The sequence below is a fragment of the Mandrillus leucophaeus genome, unplaced genomic scaffold (assembly GCF_000951045.1).
Source record: "Mandrillus leucophaeus isolate KB7577 unplaced genomic scaffold, Mleu.le_1.0 Scaffold333, whole genome shotgun sequence".
Taxonomy (NCBI): Eukaryota; Metazoa; Chordata; class Mammalia; order Primates; family Cercopithecidae; genus Mandrillus; species Mandrillus leucophaeus.
Window position 1 is genome coordinate 1,153,010 of NW_012103510.1, and position 23,858 is coordinate 1,176,867.

General features: G+C 40.4%; 1 protein-coding gene across 1 annotated transcript in view; it reads left to right on the forward strand.

The window, feature by feature from the left end:
- The window catches only part of TOX3 (TOX high mobility group box family member 3), a 111,071-nt gene that overhangs the window by 4,731 nt on the left and 82,482 nt on the right, over positions 1–23,858 (forward strand). The gene's annotated exons all lie outside the window — the stretch shown is intronic.

Genomic DNA, 23,858 nt, shown 5'->3' on the forward strand with positions numbered 1-23,858 from the left:
GGGGCCACCTCCCCATCCCAGGCGCGCCCCGCGCTCGGGCTCACCGCCTGCTGCACTTTTCTTTGGCCTCTTTCCTCCCCTGTTTACTCCTTTACCTTTGAGCCTTCGTCTGTGTCCAGCTCTCCCCGCTTCTGTTTCTGCTCCATCCCACGCCGCTTTTTGTCCCCTAGCCGGCGCTCCCCTCAGCCTCTCCGCTCCCTCCCACCTCCCCGCCAGACTCTCCTTTGCTGCACCAAAGAAGCGAAGAGAGACCGAGGACTGAAAGAGGGGCTCCCGTGTGATTGTTTGTTGCTGTTATTAGTAAACACGATCGCAGCCCCCCTGGAGTGAGTGGGGGGCAACGCAGGGGGTCCCTGATCTCCTGGTCCGATGATCTTGCCCTCCCCCACTCCCAGTCCTTCTTACCTCCCCCACCTACTCGAGAGCCGGCCTCAGGGCCGCTTACGGACGGAAAGGAACAAACTTTTGAGTATGCCTTGGACAGGGGAGTGGGGTAAGTGGTGGGACCCCGCAGGTGGCCTTTGCTGCCCTTTCGCTAGGGCGCTTTGGACCTCGGAACCGGGGTGCCCGCCCCTCCCCGCTTAGCGTAAGTGGCTTCTCTCCTCTCATTTTTTTTTTTTTCTGGGGCGGCGGTGGTAAGTTTTGCATTTCGGGGAGATCGGGATTGGAGACCTCCACACCATACCCTGGGGTCACCTCACCTTCTCCACCTCCCCCTGCGCCAACTTCGAGGACCGAGCGTTCCAGGTGGCTAGGTGGACCTCAGAAGGGCAGCAGGCGCCGCTCGGAGCAGCGAGGCGGGCGAGAGTCGCAGCCCTGGTACCCGGGCAGCGCAGAATTCCCCCCCGCCCTCCCACCACCACCCCTCGGTGTCCTCTGTCCTCCCTGAAGCCCCCAGCGCCGAATTTGCCGAAAACATCACCCTGAGGGCGAAATTCAGAGAAACAGTCGGGCTCTGGATGGCCTGTACCTTTTGAATGTGGTTTTCTTTACCCTTCCTCCTGCTCCTCCCTCCTCCCTCCCTTTTTCTTTCAAATCGTAGTTTGTTTATGATTGCTTGGATAACAGGAGGAAATAAGGAGTCTGCTAAAAGAAAGGTGCTAAACAAAACTAATCAATAAATAACAGGAAGAGGAGGAATTGCATCTAGAGTGAGGAACAGTTTGCTGTGCCCCGTGGCTGATGGAGGCTCGTGTTCCTTTCTATTTGTTTATACTCCGTTCCCAACTCCAGTGCTGAAGTTTGTAAAAAACCATTAGGGTCTCTCTTGCTCGCCTTCCAGTGTCATCATCGCCCAGCTCCGCGTCTGGCACAGAGGGGCCTCCCAACAAATATAGATCGAGGGGACTTTATTCCTTGTGCTTTAACCCTTTGGTGGTTGGAGCGTTCCTGCTCTCCGCATTCTAAGGGCTACGCTAAGCATTTAAAGAGAGGCAAGAAAAGGCCGATCGCTGGAGCCAGAGTTAAGGATTAGTTTGTGTCCTCTGATTTTGGATTTACTCAGGTTATTAAATGCTTTAAAAAGTCCCCCATGTATGCTCAGTCAGGGACTTAGGCAGCCTAATTAAGTATGTAGTGTTTCTGAGAATCCACCTAATTGTTCCAGTGGGGTATTATTTATCTCCTTACAACTTAGCATGTGGATGCAAGCCTTGTATAAACTGGGCATGCTCTTATTTTTGGAAGCCATTACCTTGCCTAATGTAACTCCTTCTTTCTCTGATTTAAGATCAGCAACACTCGAATGACACCAAAATAGAAACCTATTGTACAAATGCAGTGACTGCAATGCGTGGCAAATCTCTGTTCACTGGGATCCCAAGGGTACTTCAAGGGACCAGAGGAAATTGGGGGTGTTTTGTGTGTGTCTCTTTTTTATTTTCTGAGAAAGGCTATTTTGAGTCTATTTAAGCTCGGAACATTTATTTCAGGGAGGGTATATAAAGCTTGAAAACAGACATTATTTATTGAGATGCTTGTTCAGCTTCAGGAGTGTGGATGCAAGTTGGCTTACTGTCGTATTTTCTTAATGCAGCTATTTGCCTGAAATAACTTGCTTTCTTACTTATTTAGCAATCTGATCGTCATCAGTGTTCTGTGTACCCAAGTTACAAAAGTTAGACATAGCGCTTAATATTGGTAGGAATCAAATTATACTTATTTTAAGGGATGTTTGTATTGACTTCCTTGCAGGTAAAAATATAACTATCTTTAAACTGAGCCACAATACTATATTTTGCTAGTTTTATTTTCAGAAGTGAAAAACACAATTTAATTTTCCATAATTTTTCTTTACAGAGAGTATAGTAGAAGAGGAAGTATTAACTTTATGGGTATAAAGCAGCAAGTGCTAATTAAAGGTTTATAGCATTTTGTTTCACAGCTAATTTGTGTGTCTGAAGTGGTGCTGTTCAATATAGGTTTATACTGAAAATGTAAAAACTGAAAATGTAAAAATAAAGACATGCATTTATTTTTTTAGAAAATACTCAAATTATTAATTAATCTCTAAAGACTTAACTTTTGATGACATGTATTATCTTTCTGGATAGGAAATGACGGATTTCAAAGAAAGTATGTTTCTGCCCTCTCTTGTTTTAATGACCATCTGGGAAACTTTAGAAGAAACACAGAACTCTTGGCTCTAAGCTTAACAAGTGAAAGTTAGCGCTTATCTTTAAATTTATTTACAAACCGTGAATAATAGGGTTTCATTCATTTCTCTCTTTAACAAATGACCAGAGTCCTTTGTATAAATTATATGCGTGTGTATTATCTTTACATTCTGTGAGTATATGGATCCTTTTCAAATGTCAGCGCTCATGAAAGTGTACTGTGTCTATGGAGAATGGATGAAAGAGTTTTGTGGGTTCAAAAGTCGTTGCAAGTAGGAGAATAACTTCAAATAAAATATAGCCAGGATCATTAAAATCAGTTAATAATTCATGAACCAGCCACTGATGTATAAACTTAAAGTCATCACTGTTTCCTAAGGGCTAATTTCCATTTTAATTTCAAGTAGAAAGTTGACTGTTTGAACATTTCTTTTTCTGGTGTGGTTAACAAATTAAACCCCATATATTAAGAAATAAAAACTCATTATGTTACTCAAATGAATTGGTGACTCTTTGACTATATATTTGTAATTTTTCTTTCCTGAGTTCAATTTGTCTTTTCACCAGTAAGAAAATAATACACAGAATATCAATTAGCAAATATAATTTAAGTAGCACTAATCTGAAATCCAACATACTCCAAAATCCAAAACTTTTTTGAGCACTGATGTGACGGTCAAAGGAAATGCTCACTGAAACATTTCAGATTTCAGATTTTTGGATTAGGGATGCTGAACTGGTAAGTATTATGCAAATATTCCAAAATCCAAAGAACCCCTAAATCTGAAACTTCTAGTTCTAAGCATTTCAGATAAGGGATACTAAACCTGTAGTCGTCAGAATTCTGCCATCCCAAAATAAGATACTGTATTTAATGTAGGTGTGAGGTGAAATCATATAGTGGGTTATTAACGAACTTGGACTAAACTCTATTTACTAGCTATTTCTGCATATTTTTAGGGCTTTTCCTTTTGAATTATGGCTATTGACCTCTCATCCTTACGTAGATCAGTGCTATGTTGTTTTTATTCTATCAGTCCCAGACTTTGCTTTCTAATTTTTATGTGTATTATTTATTGATCACTCTGCTTAATTAAGACATTCTTATATTAGTGCTTTGACTCCACCTGATTGGGTTTCTGGCTTGGCTAGCTTGAAGGGTAAAAGAAACTGAAGGGTAATTTGTCATTTGTCCATCTTCTTGGGGATCATGGTTCAAATTGAGAACATATTGAGAGGGGAATTTGATTGAAACTCTTCTTAGATTGAGAGATTGAGAGATTCCTATATCCTACCATGACAAGTCTTCATGTAAGATATTGAAGCCACATTGTGAAAAAGAAATAAGGTTTTTCTAAGAGCCTTAGACCAGGGAACATAAACTCAATTGTCTCTTGGGTTGGGGGGGGGGGTGGGCAGTAAGTTAGCCTACATGGAGATAGGGTTTGTGGCCAAGTAGAGAACATACCCCATTTAAAGGGGTAGCCTTGATCAGCATTAGTAGACTGTTGCCCTGCCAACATTTGGGTCCAATGTCTCTATACTTTACAATTCTTTTTTCAAGAGGATGATAATCAGGGTTTTTATGTGAATTATCATGAATTTTAAGTGTTGTAATAAATTAACAAAAAATAATTAAAATCATTATGTGGGACCCTCAAAACTTGCTTGTGTGCTGATTCTTGCACTTCTTGTCTTAAATTCATGTGTAGATGAGGATCCAAACATACTTTTTTAATAAGTCATTTATGGTTTATGTGCAACTCTGTGGACAGTTCTACTCCCATGTCCAACTATGCAGACAGTTGAATAGAATGGAGTAGAGCTGCGTAAAGAAATTTGTGACACCTGTGAAGACTAGACTTACCACAGAATGGTTGGCTTCAGGTTGGTACCCAGGGCCTTTTTAGAACCTTGGCAGCTCTAAGCACTATTGATCTGAGCTCCCCTCCACGCCCCATCAAACATTAAAATGCATCCACTTTCCTGCATTTAATCTAATGTAATATGATACCATATCCGAATTGATATGGATCCATTGACTTACGTTTTTACATTTTGTAAACATTTAGCTTCACATCTATCAGTTGTAATTTTGTAGTTTTCTGGTGTTGCGTGGCCAGTTTATTTTTTTCTCATATTGTTGTGGACCCATGAGAAACTTGCAGTTCTAAGTGTGTGGTCTATAGTGACTAATGGATAAAACAGTCCTGCTGCCCCTAACTAGAGGTCCACAAACTCTTTATTTGACCACTCCAGATGCTGGGCTATTGATGAAGACCCTGTGCTCAGTAGAGACTAGCATATAGTTAGCCAAAGAAAATTAATTTTAGTCATTTTAAATGAAGTCAGTGAATGTATGTGGTCACAGTTTTCAAAGTATGTGTCGATATTTCAAGGAATCTCTACTTCATGTCACAAACTCAGGTGGATGTGAATCCACTTGAAAATGTGTTTAATCTGCAGAGTATTAAAACAACCTTGGTTGTCTATATCTAAAAAACTTTGCATATAAATCTGGATTCCAGCTTTTCTTTAGAAATGTGAAAACACTGAACCAATTTCCTTGTATGACAACGTCTGCTCGGTGTCCTTCAGATGTGCCTGTACCCCGTAGTTCATCACGGCCTGCTTCACAGCCTGTCTTATATTCAGACCTTTGTAATCCTCTCAGGTCCTGGAGGCTTCAAGTTCGAAGACTTTGATTAAGAGGAGAAGAAACTAAAGGAGCAACAAATGATGCTCAAACCCAGTAAGGTTACTGTCACCAGACAAATTGCAGATCAAGTGCACCTCATCCTACGTAGGGTAGTAGCTGAGATGGTAAAAAGTAATTTGTGATAACTTTGTAGAGCAGTGTTTCTCAAACTTTACCATGCACAAGAACCAGCTGGGAGCTTGTTATAACACAGACTTTTGGACTTTACCCTTGGAGATTCTGATTCATGGGCCCAGGGCTGGGCTCCCAGGCAATGCCAAGGTTGTGGGTCTGTAGACTACACTTTGAGTAGCACATCATGCAGAGGGCCTTCTGTGGTAAGGTCAAGAGTTTGCTCTTTCTAAGTTTATCAGTTAGAGTGCTTTGGGCTGCAGATAACAGAAAACTCAACAAACGGTGGCATAAACCATAAAAGACACCGGTTTATCTTCAAAGAAGTCTTTAGGTTGGCAGTGCTAGGCTGTCTTGGATGGTTCATTGATGTCTTTAAGAGCCCTTCTTTGATTTTCTTTTTATTCTGCTGTCCTTGGAGTTTTAGCAGTCTTCCCATGGCCACAAGTTGGCTGCTGTAGCTCTGGATGTCATATCCTCACATGAAAACGCAAAATGAGAAGCAAGGTGATGGTGGTGGGAGTGGTAGCAAATGAGTACTTTCTCTTCCTGTACATCTGTTGGCAAGAAGGAAAACTTTTTCCACTAGACCCTCTCTTTTATCTTACTGGTCAGAAGTGGGTTGTGTACCAACCCTAGGCCACTCACTAGCAAAGAGGAAGATTACTGTGATCAGTTTAGACCAATCCAGCATCATCCCTGAGGTTGGGCATTGCCACATGAGCATAATTAATTAGTGTTATGCTCTGTTAGCAAGGAAGAAGGCTGTTGGAAAGACAGTCAACAGTGTCTGCACCTGAGTGCATTGGAAGAATATACATATACACATACATATTTTTTGAAATGGAGTCTTGCTGTGTTACCCAGGCTTGAGTGCAGTGACCATGACTTATTGCAGCCTCGATTTCCCAGGCTCAAGAGATCCACACATACCTGTGGTCCCAGCTACTCACGCCTCCTGGGAGGCCTCTTGAGTAGCTGGGACCCCAGGTGTGTATTCACCATGCTTGGCTAACTTTTTCATTTTATTTTTTTGCAGAGATAGGGTCTTGCTATGTTGCCAGGGCTGGTCTTGAACTCCTGGCCTCCAGTGATCCTTCTGCCTTTGACCTCCCAAAGTGCTGAGATTACAGGCGTGAACCACTGCGCCTCGCCTGAAAAATTTTAAGTGGGCTGATGGCTTGGTTAGAGTTTTACTTTTGTAAAGATGGATCTGACCTTTTGAGTAGATTGGTGTAGGCCCCGGCGAGAGTAGGAGAGACTGGGTAGGATGCCATCACCCAGTTGAGGTAAGGTATGGGAAGGATTTGAATCAAGGAGATGTGAATTCGGATGCAAAAGAAAAGAAAGCACTAAACAGAACCTCCCAACTTGGGAGGGCAGAAAGAGGAAGCAGAAATGATTGAGGGTGTTTGAATTTGGGGCCTGGACGAATGGTAAGACCTTGAGTGGAAGCAGAACAGAGAGAAGAGAAGCTGGTTTTGAGGAAAGATAACCAGATCAAGCTCATTTTGGATATTTCAGTGGTATATTCTTACAGAGTCATGCACTGGAACTCAAGAGAGAGTTCGGGGCTGAACAACCAAAGTTGGAGTCTTTCTGTTTGTGTTAAAGCAATGGAAATGAATTTGAGTCCTTCAAGAGGAAGGCGACAGGAAAAGCAAGGACAACATCCTTGGACTTGAGGATTGGCTGGTGTTGCCAATTCAGCTTCCAGTAATTTAGGAAGTAACATGTGAAACTCGGAGAATTTGGAAATCCTATTGCACCATTAAAAACAATGACATAAACAAGGAGTGTGTGTCTGTGTGTGTGTTTGCATGATGAAACATCCTTTCTCTCTTAATAGTTATTTGGAAGGAAGCATTCTTAAATGGTTATTAAGGGGGAATGATGTGAAATTTGCAATAACATAATTTAAAACCATATTAGCCATTCATGAATGAAAACATTTATTTTTCTAGGAAACATATTTTTTTGGATTTTGTGAAATGTTAATGGTGTCATAACGATCTTAGAGAATCTGTTTTGAGTATGGTTAATAAGAAAGGATAGGATTTTTGTTAAGTATGCTTACAAATTCAAATATATTTTGAAGGTGGATTTAGTGCTCTAAAAAAAAAAAAAAAACCCTGTTTAAAAATATAAGGAGTAGAGGCTTTCGTTTAAGGTCTGCATGAGCTTCTCACAGGTTTAATCTTATCCCTTTGAGGTAGATCATTTTATTTTCTTTGTTTCCTAGGTTTGTATCCTTAATCTTTTCCTCAGGGAGGCCATGTTCTCTTAAATATGTTTCATGCTTTTGTAAAACACACCAGGCCCTGGAAAATGGCCCTTCTTGTATGATTAACATTCTATCTTTAATCTTAATTCAATTTTGCTTTGTTTATAAAGGAAGAATTTGAAGATACACAAATGGGCTAATATGAAGACACATTTGAGTTTTTACTCTAAATTCATATTTGAATGATCTACACTCATTCTTTTGGGGAAGTGAGGTTTTAAGCCGGATCCTTCTTTTCCAAATACTGCAAATTTCATGTAGCCTTATCTACATTGACTAAATTGTTTATGCAGAAGAATTATGTCAAATATGGTGATAAGACTGAGTTTTAAAATTGAATTTATTTTAAATGGATGTAGTGTAACTACCATATTGTGAGATTTTTTTCCAGCAATTTCTACAGCTAATTTGTAATAAGCAAGGGATTTACTGTAGAATAATAAAAATTCTACAGTTTCTTTAAAAAATCTCCTAGGTGTAGGAAGTAGAAGTTCAAAATGCTGACCTGACTAGAAAACTTTTATGAAATATATATGATTGGTTGGAAGTTGATCTTCTTGCAAAAGGGGATGAGTTAAATCTAGAAATATCGAACAGTTAATAAAATACACTCGGTAGATTCTTCATGCTGCTCCTTGATGCCAACTTATCTTTAATGAGAGATTCAACCTTTATTATTTGACTTATTTAAAAAAATTCTAATAAAAAAATTTAATGCAAAAGTGGTTAAAATGATTGTTTTAGTAAAAATGCTTTGGTTGCAAGTGAGAAAAAGACTTCAGTGAAACTGAGTTAAATAGAAAAGGGATTGTAAGTTTTGTTTCAGGCATAGCTGGATCTAGATGCTGGATCAAGGGATGCTATCAAGACTTTCTTATATTAGCTCTTCTTTCATCGTTTTCTTTTCTTTTTCTTTTTTTTTTAAAATCAGCCAGGCTGTACTCAAGCAGTGGGAAGTTGTCCAGCAGCAGCTCCAAGTTACATTCTCACAGCTCAGCCTTCTCAAGAGGGAGAGATGCTTTCTTGCTTGTTTCAGCAACTTTTCTGGATCGAGTCTTATTGGATAGACTTGGGTCCCGTGCCCAGGCTCATAGCCATGTAGGCATCCCAGTAGGGGAGCTGGACACTGGCATCTTCTTGGAAGCCACACGAGCTAAGAGTATGGAGCTGTCGTTCTTCGGAGGAAAAACAGTGCAGATGTCACAATGAGAGAATGTGGGTGTAGGATAGGAAAGCAAAGTCCATTGAAACTGCTAACTGGAGTGAAGCTTGATGACTTTGAAGATTTCTGAAGATTTCCATTGTCTATGTTTATTATTATTCTTTGTGGAAACCAAAATAAGCCTGTGTTTATGTAATGCAGATATCATAAATATTGTTTATATTAGGAATGCCTTTCTTGTTGGGGCTGAGATTGGATGTGGTCTGCCTTCAAGAAGCCTATAGGTCACCTGGATATTCTATGGATATGAGATTTTCTCTTTCCATGGTGGGAGATGTGGTTGGTTGATAACAAATTGTGGAGACACTGGAATGGTGTAAGATCCTAGGTTGTATTGAGTAGATACTAGTAAACTATGTGTGTATGTGTGTGTCTTGGTACATTTGCATATGTGTGTGCTTACATACATATGTGTGTGTGTATAGGTAGAGGGTGACATTTTGAAGTGGGGCTAATGAGAAGATATTTTCAAGACAATGTCTGAACATGTGTGAAGAAGAGATTAGAGAGACAGTGAGAGAGCTATTGAATGATGGATTGGGTGGTCAGTTGCTGTTGGAACGAAGACTGTAGATAAAGGAGAGTTAGCCCTTAAATCCTTAAATGAAGGCTTGGTAACTATTTATTTGCAATAATAGGAAAGAAACAGAAGATGGCTGAAGATTCATATATATATAAAAATATGTGCACACATGTGTATATATATGTATATATGTACACACACACACACACACACAGCACTGCACTCCAGCCTGAGAAACACAGCAAGACCTTGACTCTTAAAAAAGTCAAGAGTTAAGGAAAAGGGCCAGTGGCTTGGACTGTGGGAACAAGATTCTCAGTGGCTGTATGGATATAGAGTGAGAAATATGTATTGTACTACACACACACACACATATATATATGTATAGTGTATATCTATTTCAGTAGAAAAAATGTTGGGGAAGAGAGGAGAGAGAGAGAGATAACAATATGTATGGGCGTGGGAATTGATTGACAAGCCTGAGATCTATCCCTTTGTACTTTTCCTACTTCCTCTTCTTACCACTCCTCCCCTCTACCCTCACTTCATGTGTTTTAATGGTACCAGCCTTCATCCCATCTTTTTGAACTTGTTGTTCTCTCTGTCTGGAGCCCTCTCCCCAAATGTCTGCACTTGGCTGGCCTCTTCTCAGCACTCATGTCTGAGCCCAGATGTCACCTTCAAGTATGTCCTGACCATTTAAAAATATCTCAATTTCTAAAATATCCTTTCCCCATCTTGCTAATTAATATCTCTCTACCTTCATAATTTTGTTCATAGCACATACCCCATTTGAATTTCTTGATTATTCATTTATTCATCTGCTCCTTGTTGATCTCTTTCCACTGAAATGTAAACTTCATGAGGGTAGGGGATGTGTTTACTTTGATGCACATGGTACATCTAGCATTTAGAGAAGTGCCTGGCACATAAAATGTGGTAAGAAGTGAACTAGAGATGAATAAAAATACTGTTGAGCAGAAGATCTGGTTGTAGTTTAGTATTTGAGTGAATATGTGTTGACATACTATGCGTCAGACACTTCTAGGCAATAGGAATGCCACAGTGAAGCCACTTGTCCATTTTCAAGGAGCTGGACTGCAGTTGTGATGATCCCTATTAGAAATGTTTAAGTTTACATTTTATTTTTAATTTTTTTAAATCAGTGTTTGATATGTTGGTGGCAGGAAGAGAACAATGGATGTGAAGATGACTTGGTGGTAGATTTTGCCTAGGCAGGGATGAGAGAAGAACAGGAGTTGAGGGAAATGAGGTATTGAAGTGACTGCTTTTAATCCAAGTATTCAGGCCATTGAAGAAATTTTGGTCAAGGAATAGGAGGCCCCCATAATTGCAAAGAGGGTACATTTGGGTTCAGTATACATGTAATAGAAAAAATCTTGAACAGCAATGTCTTAAATAAAGTAGATATTCATTTCTTGTTTCCCTAACCAAATCTAGAGGGAAGTAGTCCAAGGCTAGTATGAGGGCCTCTTAAATACTGAAGAGCCAAGCTGCTTCTAGCTATCCTGTGACCCTCATCCTTATGGCTCAAGGTTGACCTCCAGTCAACCTCCATGGTCCAACCAGCAAGAAGGAGGAAGGGGATTGAAGTGGATCAAGGGTAAACGAAGGTTTCCAGAAGCTGCCACATGTCACTTTGCTTATATCTCACTGGCTAGCCTGCATCACATGGCCACACCTGGTTACTCAGGAAATGTATTTTATGTTGTGGCTGGCCATGTGCCCAGTGAAACTCTCAATTACTATGGAAGGAGTGAGTGGAGAGGAAGGGACACCAGGTAGTTCAGTAGGTGTGCTGTGCATGAGTGAGTGATGGGTGAGGTCTGAGAAATCCTTTTGGGGTATCTCAAAGTTTGAAATTTTATATATATACTGTAGTGTTCTTGTTTTTCCTAAACTTCCAACTTTTAGTTTTTATGTGCTTCTTGGAGGATCCTCTTTTGGTGACAGAGATACACTGTGATAAGATTTATATCTTTCCGGGCCTTTCTTCAGTTCTGGGATTTTATTTTGTGCATGCTTAAAATACCCAGTGATTTATGTTCTTTGCAAGAACCCCATATCATTATGTCCTAATTTTAATTGATTACTTGCATTTTAGGCCCAAATTTCTCCTCTTTTCAAAAATTTTCCTGAGTTTTTGTAGCACCATTTATCAAGTTCCTGCTCTTGGTAACAAAATTTTGAGCATTAGTTAATATTTAGTTGACATTTTAAAAACCAGTTTTTAAAAAAATGATGTTTTTCCTTTTTGATCAAACCTAGTTTATTTCTCACTCCTTATATCCCTATATCCACTGAGAATCTTGTTCCCACAGTCCAGTCCACTGGGCTTTTCCATTAACTCTTTTTTTTTTTTTTAAGAGTCAGGGTCTTGCTGTGTTGCCCCAGCTGGAGTGCAGTGGTGTGATCATAGCCACTGCAGACTCAAATTCCTGGGCTCAGGCAATCCTCCTCCTTTAGCTTCCTGAGTAGCTAGGACTGCAAGTGCACACCCCATGCCCAGCTAAGTTTTAATTCTTTTGTAGAGATGGTGTCTCGCTATGTTGACCAGACTGGTCTTGAACTCCTGGCCTCAAGTGATCCTCTCACCTTGGCCCTCTGAAGTGTTGGAATTACAGACGTGAGCCACTGCACCTGGCCAACCGTTGAGTCTTTATGTAACCTTGACTATGAGGACTTGTCAGCTATGCTTGCCACTACTACCTAATCTCCTCCGCCCCCTTTTCTTTGCTGGTGTATTTTTTGTGTCAGCCTTAGAGTTTCATTTCTCAGCTTTGGGATAAACTGTGTCCATTTTCCTTACTAAAAATTAATGCTGCCTGACTGTCCCTGGGTCTTTGCTGCCGAATCCTTTTCATCTGTTTATTCTCTTGGGCATTGTCCACAATGGATATTCCAAGTCTTTCATATTCTTTTCCAGTCCCAGTCAAACCAACTTATCCTCATTTTAGAGGGGCTCTCCAATCTTTTACTTATGAAGAATTTGATATTATCTGCCTTAGATCTCTCATTTGTCATCCTCACCCATTTAGGGACCAGTTCTTTCTTTCTTCCAGGCCCAGAGAGGGCAATTTCTGCTCTGGGATAAATCCTTCCAACAATCCTTCCTGCTTGTTGAATATTCTTGGTTCTGCAAACAGCTCCCATCTTTCCTGTCTCTTGCCTTTCTACCTTCGAATGTGCCCAGATGTCTTCTGACTTCCACTATAGATTTTCCAGTCGTCGCTTTAAGTGCTGCCTCACTTGTAACAACTTTTGCTGTCTTCTCATTTGCATCCACATTATTATATGCTACATAGCTTTATTTACCTCTTTTTTCCTCTTAAATAAATCAATGTGAAATTAAGACTACTGCAAATGGAAAAACCTTATTGCTTTCCACACATAAAAGAAAATCCTAAAAATAAACACAAAAGGGGTGTAAACAGTGTTTTTCAAATCTCACTGGAGACCTTGCTTGCCTAAGGCTCTACTCTCTGTTGAACTCTGTTGAAAAGGGAGATTTGCAAGTGTTAGGGAGGTGTGGAAGATGGCTTAGCACCAAGCCAAGACTTTGTCTTATTTTTTTCTGGGGGCTTGAAAGGGAATTCAAAACAGAATGACTTTCTCAAGATGTCATTAAATGCTCTTCAGTTCCTTGTCTTTGTAATTCCTAGAGCAGAGCTTCTCATACTTGAATGGCACATGGGGATCTGGATAAAAGACAGGTAATAGGTCTGGGGTGGGCCTGAGAGTGGGCATTGCTTACAAGTTCCCAAGTGATGCTAGCATGGATGGTCCCTGCCACACTTGTGATTGTAGGGTCCTAGAGAAAGGACCATTCACATTTATACTTTTGTCCAACTCTGTTGACCTCATCTTCAACATCCCTCTGAATGATTCTTCAAACAAGTAATCTTTACCTGGGGTTCCATATCTTTCCCACCCAGGCCCTCCTCAACACTCCATAGACCACTTCTATTCCTTGTTATGTTACTGACACCATCTTCTCACTCTTCTCCAGCAAGCTGTGCTTTGACAAATCAAACTTCAATCATTCTTGCAAAAATACCAGTGTCTTCTCTAGGCAGGTGCTCTGCCAAGCCCAGTGCTATACTTCCTTGATGAATCCTTGACTTCTAACCCCACTTTTATCCTCTGTGTCCCCTGCCCCCATGTTCCTGGTTCCCTGATATTATATCCTTGAATGTTTCTGATCGCCATTGCCCTGTCATCTTGTCTACAGCTTTCCCCCTTCTTCCCAGGGATTGGGAATATCCTCCTAAATCTTGACCTCTTACTCCTTTGCCTCTGTATGTTTTACACTTTTTAGGCAGACCTGTGTTGTTTGTATCAGTTATCAATCACTAGAGATAAACCGCCTCTAAACTTTGTGACTTCAAAAACACATATTTTGTTTGTGATTCTGCAAATCAGCAATTTAGGCTGGGCTCAGAAGGGCAGTCCTTCTCCTCTTCTGGGTTCTCTTATGTGTTTGCAGTCAATTGCAGATTGGCAGGGAGGGTTTGCTTCAGGAGGTTGGCTGGCTGTCCACCGGAGTCCTTCAATTCTCTGGCATGTGTCTTTCACCTCCAGCACGCCAGCCTGGGCTTGTTCACGATGGCGGTATTCTGAGACAGCTGGAAAGTACACAAGAACCCTTGATTCCAGGCCCAGAAATGGCACACTGTTCCTTCTACTACATTCTACTGGCTAAAGCAAGTCACCGGGCCAGCCCAGGTTCTCGGGGAGAGGACACAGAATCCATTTCTTGATGGGAGGAACCACAAAGTTACGTTACAGAAGGGCATGGATAGACGGAGGTGTGGAGAATTGTGGCCATTTTTGCAACCTACCCCAGGGTCTCAAATCCTCATCTCTATTGTGATCTACATTTCTCATCTCTTGCATAGTGGCTCTCTCCAGGCTATGACTGCTCCCTCTCTGCTGTACTTTCAAATCCAGCATAAGCCAGAGGGCAACCTGCATCCCCACTGCCCCCCAAACTCCCCTTTGAATATCTATTTTTTTTCAGTGCCACATCATTTCCAGGTGCAAAACTTCAAAATTAATTTAGGTTACTTGGTTTCTTTCATTCCCTTAGTCCAGGGAGTCTTCATGTCTTCTTAATTTTCCTTCTGATAATCTTTTTCTTTTCTTTTGGCTGTCAGTATCCTAGCCCAGGCCTTGCTCCCTGCTTGTCATCTTTTCTCACCTTCAGTGAAATCTATGCTTTACTTCTGATTTAATCTTCTAAAGGATAGCTTAGACAGCTATCATTTTCCTTCTGAACACTTCCAGTGTCTTGCTTTTGTTTAGGGCAATGCGTTCTCAGATTTGCCATATTCATTTCCACTATATCTACCTATCACTGCTATTATTTATAATTTTTTACATTGACCCACTTTTTAATTTGTATCACCATTGCATATGGCGACCCTGTATTGCTTGCAATGTGTAAAGATTACCCATACAATAATTGCATAGCTATTAAACTTTAAAAAACTTTCTTTATATATCACTTAAGTTAATCCAATATAGATAGTAGACACTGGGAACACTGGCCTGCAGGGTAAATTGCTATGTCCTCTACTTGACATTGAACACCCTCCGTATTTAGTATCAAACTTACCACCTTAAGCAAAAATAAAATTCCTTGGAAAACAGCTGGTGAGTTTTCTTAACTGTTTGAGTTCTGCTCAGGGTCACTATTGACCGTCATTGCAGTGGTAATAGATCAGCACCACAAACTAGGATTGCCTGCCTTTATATTTTTGCACCTTTCCTGGAGATATTCGTTGTTTTTAAAATAGCTATTGTCCATGTGACTCCAAACCCATTGTTTATAATAAATAGCTTTCTTGGTGGCATAAAATCCTTGCTCTGTCTGCATTAATAACTTTTCGAATACCCTCCCTAATCCTGGCTTTGGCTAGTGATTTCTAATTGCCAATGGGGTAAAATAGTATATTACATGTTCCTCTTTTTACACCTTGTCTCAATCCTAGATTCCTATAAGACACTGTAGTTTTGACTATACAGCTTTAATCACCTGAGCCTTTCTTCATAGTTTAAACACTGAAAATAGTGGAGCTTTAAGCAGGCACAAGATGGCAGGTGACAGTGTTTTCCTTCCTCCATGTTTTTCTAGGCTGCATGATTATTAGGGTGAAGCTTGTGGAAGTCCAAGGCAGAAACCAAGTAAAGGAAAACCTAGCCAAGTTAAAAGCTAGTGAGATGAAAAAGAAGTGATAACAGAAGACCAAGAAGAGTGTAATAGATGGGAGTGATCTAGAAGATTCTTATATAAGGGAGAAAGACCATTCAGTTGTAGAGAGGGAAAAGAGAAGTATAGTTAAAAAAAAAAAAATGGGGCCAGGCATGGTGACTCACGCCTGTAATCCCGACACTTTGGGAGGCCGAGGCGGGGCGTATCACCTGAGGTCAGGAGTTCCAGACCATACTGGCCAACCATGGCCAACATGGTGAAACCCTGTCTCTACTACAAATATAAAAAGTAGCCAGGCACAGTGGTGGAAACCTGTAATCCCAGTTACTCGGGAGATTGAGGCCAGAGAATTGCTTGAACCTGGGAGGCGGAGGTTGCAGTGGGTTGAGATCATGCCACTGCACTTCAGCCTGGGCAAGAGAGTGAGACACTGTCTTAAAAAAAAAAAAAAAAGGTGGGGCATGGGCAGGGCAGTTCAACCCTAAGTTAACAGATACCTTTGATGACAGACAAAACTCATGGCCTGATTTCAGTTGCACACTAAAATTTCCATTGTAACACTACCCATACATTAGAATTCGACTTCTGGGATGCTTTTCCTGATGATAAAAGTTGCCAATATATGTAATGGTTTTCACAGAGGATTTTTGTCCTTCTTGAAGTCCCTGCTGCCCAGTTTGTGTTAATAAAATCTGTTGGAAGAAATAATATATCTGAAGAGAAAGGCCTGAAGAAGATGCCATGCTTCCGTTCATCCAGATAACCTAATTTGATGAGAGATTTCTGCCAGACTTGTGAGAGAGCTGAATGCTCACGATGGCACGTTATGTGGCGCCCCACTTCACAGTTGCCTTCACAGGCCCTCTCTGCTTTATTGAACTGCACACTGATTAAGGCTTCACTTTGTATTGAGAGGATCGTGAGTAATAGTTTCATGAACATCATTTTTTTAAAAAAATTCTGTTTACAATGTATAGCCCATTACACCTCATGGTGTCTTTTTAGATGATGATTTACAGAGAATCTTCTTAGGTTACTATATCAAGAAGAACTGAAAAAAATCCACTTTGCTGTATCTTATTGGGTACTAATCTTACCATTCTTGTTCTTTCTTTGCATTGATGGCCAAGAAGCTTGAAGTCAAACAGGAAACCCATTAAGTAGCTGTCTAGGGCAGTAGGATATGCATTCCTGTGTGCTGGCCATCTAGGCTTTATTGTTTTCTCAAATTTACTTTTTCCTTGTTTTGATTCACCTATTACTTACCTTTTTAAAAGTCACCTCACTTCCTTTGTACAGAAAGACAGGCTATGAATAAATACTTAAAGTACTTATAAGTATAATAACTATGTTTGTATAGTGTCCAGGCTACTATTCTTATCATTCTAAAAGGGAAATTTCCACATTAAAAAAAAAAAAAAGCCTACTATGTCAATATTGTAAAACTAAAAACAAGCTCTTATCTCTTCTTCTTTTAGTCTTTTTATAAAGGTGGATACAATTCTTTATTTACAGTACTTGCTAGAATTTGTTTCTGATAGGATATCTCCCCCTAGAATTATAAAATCTACTGAAATGATGAAAACAGGAAAATTAGTATATTCTCTGAAACTTTAAATTAATGTTTGAGCTCTCTTATCATTCAGAAAGTATAAATTCCTGAAGGTTGACCTCCTGACATAATCAGCATTGATCTAGATTTTACCCAAAGACTGTACTAAGGTTAACTTGGCATTGGGAGTCCATTGGACTAGTGGCCAAGTTGTCATCTGGTCCACATGTAAATCCCGTGATCCCTGAGTTAGCTCCTGAGTGGTTGCAAAGAGTTTCTGCACTCATGCAGGGCATTTGTCCTTTGAGAAAGTGGCCATTTTAGCTTCAGGAAGCCTGCCTGGTAGCTGGTGCCACATGAGTCCTGCTCAAACTGAGAGAAGCGGTTAACCTCTTATAAAACCAGCCACCCTCTTAGATTGCTTTCAAGTGGCTCATGGCAATACAAATGTACTTCACCATTGTCTTGGGGTCACTGGTTTGTTTAATCAGTGTCTTGAATATTGGGAAACTTTTGGTAACTTTGGAAAGCAGCCTAATTCCTTCTCCCTTGGGTTGGTTCTGCTTATCTAAGGTTAGAGTCAAGAGGTCTGATGGGTTTCAATGACTCCACATATGAAGCTGTTGGCCGGCTGGCAGGGTGTGAGAGAGAGAGGCTAGGGAACCAGGCAGGCTGCCTGGTTTGAACCGGGGTTCCACCATTTATTGGCCCTGTGATCTCTGGCGTGTTCCTGAGCCTCTCAGCATCATCATTTCTGAAATGGAGATTTCACTCTGCTGGGTGCTGGACAGATGGTGGTGAAAAAGAACAGATCAAGTCTTGCCCATAGCACACACCTCCTAGGGGGTTATAAACCCACCTACTCCGTAGAGTTATTGCATGTGATTAATACACTTACCTTCTGGAGTACACTAATAACATTTGTAACATAGGGTCATTGTAAATATGGACTGTAACTCTGTATACCAAGCGTTTCATTAATGTTACCATTATCATCATTATTATTCTAAAATATTACTAACATCCTAAGATCAGGTCAGTTTTTAACATGTGGATAAGTTGCTGAGCATAGACTCTAGGAGAATAATCCTACTTCAGAATATTTTAACAGAACTATCTGCGGTCACTGATAGATGACCCCACTGTTCTTTGTTTAATGTATAAAGCAGGATTTCTTAATCTCAGCACTGTTGATGTTTTGGGCCAAATAGTTCTTTGTTTTGGGGGACTTTCCTGTTTATTGTAGGATGTTTAGCAGCATCCCTGGCCTCCACCCACTAAATGCCAGTAGAACCCCCAGTTATGACAACAAAGTATGTCTTTAGATATTGCCAAATGTCCCCTGGTTCAGAACCACTGAGCTAGAAGAATAGTGCGGAAAACTTTCTGGTTCTGTCATTTAGCAAGTGCTAACTGGGATGAGTTATTCCTTTGTTACAAAGGGCATTTATCTAAATATAGGGCAGTTATTTCTCTAGGGCCCGATGGAGCTAAAAGGAGCCTCCATCATTGTGTTCCTCAGAATAGCTAAGAAGGCCAGCACTCATTCTGAGGAGTAGATAGTCACCAGGGAAGGAGGCACCTGGATCAGGTAAAATAATCTACACCTGTTTCAGCACCTTGCAAATGTTTTCTTTTTCCGTCTCCCTCTTTCTGTTAGAGAATAGCTCTAGGTTAGCAAAACTACGTTTCAAACTTATGAAGCTGTGTGATCTAGCGGATTGAGAAGAGAAGGTCTTTGTTCATTCGAGGAAATAGTTGTCCTTCAACAGGGGAATTGACTTAACTGGGGACCAGCTGTGTCTCTGGGTGCTTGAACTAAGTCACAAAACTATTTGGGAGGAATTGTTAAAATAGCACCAATGACTGGTTCTGTGCAACGATGATATTAAAATAATAAATAGGAGCAATATGTAAAGGATTTTGATTTCTTGTTCCATTTCTCCTAATATTGTGGGAGCACACTTCCGGTTCATTATTTTGTGTGTTTGGTTGTTCCTAGTATACCTGCTAGTTTTTTCTTTACTTTTACTTTTTTTTATATTTTTTAATCTTGAGTCACATGAACCTCGAGCTCTGAAGTCTTTTTATTCATTCATTCCTTAAATATTTATGGGATGGCTACTGTGTCTGGCATGGAGTGCACAGAGATTTAAGAAGCAATTTTGTCCTTCTCAACTGTGATTTCCAGAGAGTAGTGACCGCTGTGTTTGGTTTGTTCACTGCTATGTGTTTAGTACCCAGCACTGTGCCTGGCGTGTAGGAGAATCTCGATACATAACTAGTTATGAGATTTTATGCTAACATTTAGTGTTCTTTGCTTAAAGATTTCATAAGCTGATTACACATTTTTGGAACAATTGACAGGATGTCTTAAGAAAGTCTGTAGCAATTTGTTTAAAAGAACACATTCCAAGAAAATGTATTGTTGTAGGCCAGCGTTTCCCAAACAGTAAATTGCAAAGACTACCTGGTTAGAGCCTTCCCAAAGCAGTTGTCACTGTGACCCTCTTCTCTCTACTAGGCCTGGAATTCCCAAAGGAAAGGGGAGTGCTGAAGACAACAATGTCCCCTCTCTGGCTCTGATCAGGGTTTTATTGTCAGGAAATCCCCCCTTTCAGGGACTTCATTGTCTGTATCCTCTAACCAGCCCTCCCCCATCACCCCCATCCCCTGCCAGCTAGCGATTTCAAGGCTTTATGGAAATGAAAAGTTGCTCTTCTTCACAAAAAAGATTGGGGGAGATAAAGTGATTAACACTTATTTTGTTCAGGAATCCATCCGAGCTACCATCCTTGAACACTCATTTGGCTTGTTGGAAGGGTAATCTCTTTCAGAAACATTGGACAGAATTGACCAATTCATTATGTATGTAAGTCTGCTTAAGAATGTTTAATTCAGTGTGCCCTCATCTCCTGGCTTCGTAATCTCCTGCCTTGGCTATTCTGTTCTCTTTGAGTTTCTGCAACTCATTTCTCCCTGATTATTGAAGCTTTCCCTGGACATTCCAGGCAGGCTTGGTTGAATCTTGATGAATAGATTTATGAGGGAAAAAAATACCATCTTCTTTTATTTGGTTATTGATGACCAGATTGTTCGGGGTAATTAAACTTGGGAAACTACAAATTTAGGCAGAAAAGTATGAGAATACTTAAGCCAATGGGAATGTCAGAGAATATTTCAAAGGCAGTGGGAAATTCTTATAGTAAGTAGCTACTTTGGACAACATGGGCAGTTCCTGAACAGCCAATTCTGGAAGATCTAGATTAAAACAAACAAACCTTTAGTTCTTTGTGGACAGACTAATATTTGCTCTATTTAAAAACAGGAACAAGTAATTTAATTATGGGCATCTTTCAATGCGATATATTGCATATTTTTTCCCTAATCGTTTTCCTTTGGGGTTCATTAGGCAGGTTTCCATTAAAGTACATCATCACTGCTACTACCCATAACAAAGAAGAGAGGGAGTTACAAAATATTGGAAAATGTTGGAATGGTGTGTGTGTGTGCATGCACACATGCACGCACTTGCATTTTGGCATGTGCACTCTATGGAACTCAAATGGACTTCCCAATGTTGGAGAGGAGTAGAGGTGTGAGATGAGCCCCTCTTTTTAGTTATTGCCTTTGAGGTTCGTGCCCCAACTGTCTTTGATAGCAAAGATGCTGTGGGATACAGTGATAAATCCTTGACATTGCTCTTGATTTGAAATTAGTGTTTGCCCTCTGAGTATAGATGGTAATGTTACTGATGGCAGGATGCATGCTCTCAGCAAGTGTCCAGGTACCCAAAGTAGCATTCCATGATCTTCTTTTGTATGTGCTTTATTGTCTTAGTAATTTAGATAGGCACTCAGGACTCCACATAAGGTTTTCTTCCATTTCCTTTCCAGTAGGAGAGCTTCAGGAAAAAAGGACAGAGGAAAAGAAAGAGAACCCCCCTCCCCAAATTTAATTAAATGGATCTTTAGTATGCTAAAAGAAGATACATGGATAGCCCTCCACCCACAAAATATCATCAGCCTTTGCATTCATCAGAAAGATTCTCAAGTCGTTTTATTTACTGTACCTGATTAGATTGCAATGTAATCAGCACAGACAAAGCATGAGATTGTCAGGTTCTGCAAATTTATTTTTTATAAAGCAACAAAACAATGTTCTCTTTTTTCCCCTCAAATATCTTGCCTTTCAGGTTTTTGAAACCAGAATAGAACAAAGTAGGATTTTATTTTATTTTATTTTTAAATAATGATCACTCTAACTCAAGAGACTTTCTGAGAGGTTACCATCACAGAAGAACGTTGGGGTGGGTGAGCCAGGGAGGGAAAACAGCGTCATGCATAACTGTGGAGTTGTGAAAAGGCAGAAAATAGGGGTTCTCAGAAAGGAGACCCAGAGAGGAGGGTCGAGGCCAGATTTTGAAAGGTCTTGCCTGTCGTGCTGCAGTTTAGGCTTTATCTTTTAGGCACTTTTAAGCTCAATGTGCTTCAAGGGCCATGCTGCGATTTCTGTTTGGATGGTGGCTGAAACTGGGGTGAGGGATGGACTGGGGAGAGGAAGAGAGGGAGGAGTGGCCGTGTTCTTGTAACAAGAGTGAGTCCCTTTCAGCCCTCTGTGGGAAGGGGAGGGCACCGAAGAGTTCATTTCCTTTATGTCTTGTTCAGTGAATGCTGAAATCTTCTCAATGCTCATTAAGAGACTTTGTAATTGAGTACACGTACCCGTGGTGATTGGAAACCATTTGCATTTACTGCTCCATACATGTAAATCATAGTAATTTTAGGAAGACAGAATTGCAAACATCTAAAAAATTCATTTGAATTCATTTCTCAAATTCCATTTTTAATATATCCTTTTCTTTCAGGCATTCTAAAGTCTTATCAGAATTATTTTTTAAAACTGAAATAGGCCACTTTTAGGCCCTATTGGATTCAGTGAGTTATTAAATTTCACATCTTCCAGGGTTTATTTTTTCTGATGCCATAGTTCAAGATAATGTTTTTTTAATACTACATGCAGAATTCTAGAGATTCATAATAGCTTATGACATCTTAATGTCCACAGTGACATTCCACTGGTCATATCCAACTGTGATAAACAGCTCTATACTCTATAAAAGACGACAGTCACTAAGTAAATGCAGAAAGATGCAAACAGCCCCTCAATCTCGTGAATAATGTTACAGATCCTGAATGTTAATTTTGAAGAAAACACATGCTTAAATTTAAAGTTTATGTCTTCAATTCACAGTTCTTTTATTCTTCCAGGAGAAAAAAAATCAAGCAGCTATACTTTAAATGAATTTAATGAACTGCAAAGACTGACATTTTCACTATAAAAGTCACACTTCATTTAATGAGTAGTTAAATATTGATGCTATATTAAAATACAGGCAGAATAAAAATGGCACAATGGATTTCAAAATAGGAATTCAGGGTTCTTTTATGTTGAAAATTTCATGAACTGAAAAAAAGTCTTGTTCATCAGAATGTCTTCATAAACACAAATATTCCAGTGAAATAGAATATTAGCCTTCAGTATATAAATCCCCATAGATAAACTGAGGTAAGTCTTCCCTTTTGCCATTTGGTTCCCTGTCAGTCTTTATTCCCACAGGATTCATTGATGTTAAACGTGGTTCCTGTCTTCAATGGGAGGGGATGCTGAAATTACAGAAGGTGGGGAATCTAGTTTCCTTGGATTGGCCCTCCTTGAATAACAAGTCAAGACAACTAGATGTCGATGAATATTTGAGGAAAATAAGTAAGCTAGGTCCCTGTAACTCCTGTGCTTGGAGCTCTTCAATGGCTCCCTGATTCATTCAGAGGAAAGCCTGGTGTTAACTCAGTGGTGGACATTATTTCCTTGACCTCGTCGAGGCCTGTCTTGCTTGCCTCCCGCCGCATACCCAGCTCTTCTTGATCACTTGGAAACCCCTGGCACACTCCCACCTCAAGGCCCTGACCTGTTTCCCTCTGCCCCAAATACTGTTTCTTCAGATATTTTCATGGCTCAATTGTTCATTCTTTTCAAGTCTTTCCTCAGATGTCCCTTTTCTCAGGGAGGACTTTGATGGGCACCTCATTGCTTTCCCTGATACTCTCTATCCTCCTGCCTTGCTTCCGTTTTCTCCAGGCACTTACCACCATTCAACATTCCCTCTGCCTTATTCATTTCATTCTCTCTCTCCTCCATGCTAGAACATAACCTGGTGAAGGCAGAGATTTCTGTCTCTTTTGTTTGTTGCTTCATCTCCAGTGTCCAGGACTGTGCCTGCTATAGAGGAGGCCTTCATCCAAGAAGTGCTTGAACAGCACATTGTAAACATGAAGGAATGTGTGTTTTGAGGCAAAAGTGGGATTTGCAAAAAACAAACAACAACAGCAACAACAACAACAAATACTTCTCATGGTACTTGGAAACAGGGACCAGAGAGGAGAGACACTTGGATTGTAGACCTGGGACCCATCTGCATAGATAGGGTGACCATCTTGTCTCAGGTTTCCTGGGACTCTTTCAGTTGTTGCATGAAAGACCATGTCCTGGGAACTCCCTTGCTTTCCCCGTGGGACAGCTGTCACCCTGCACACAGAG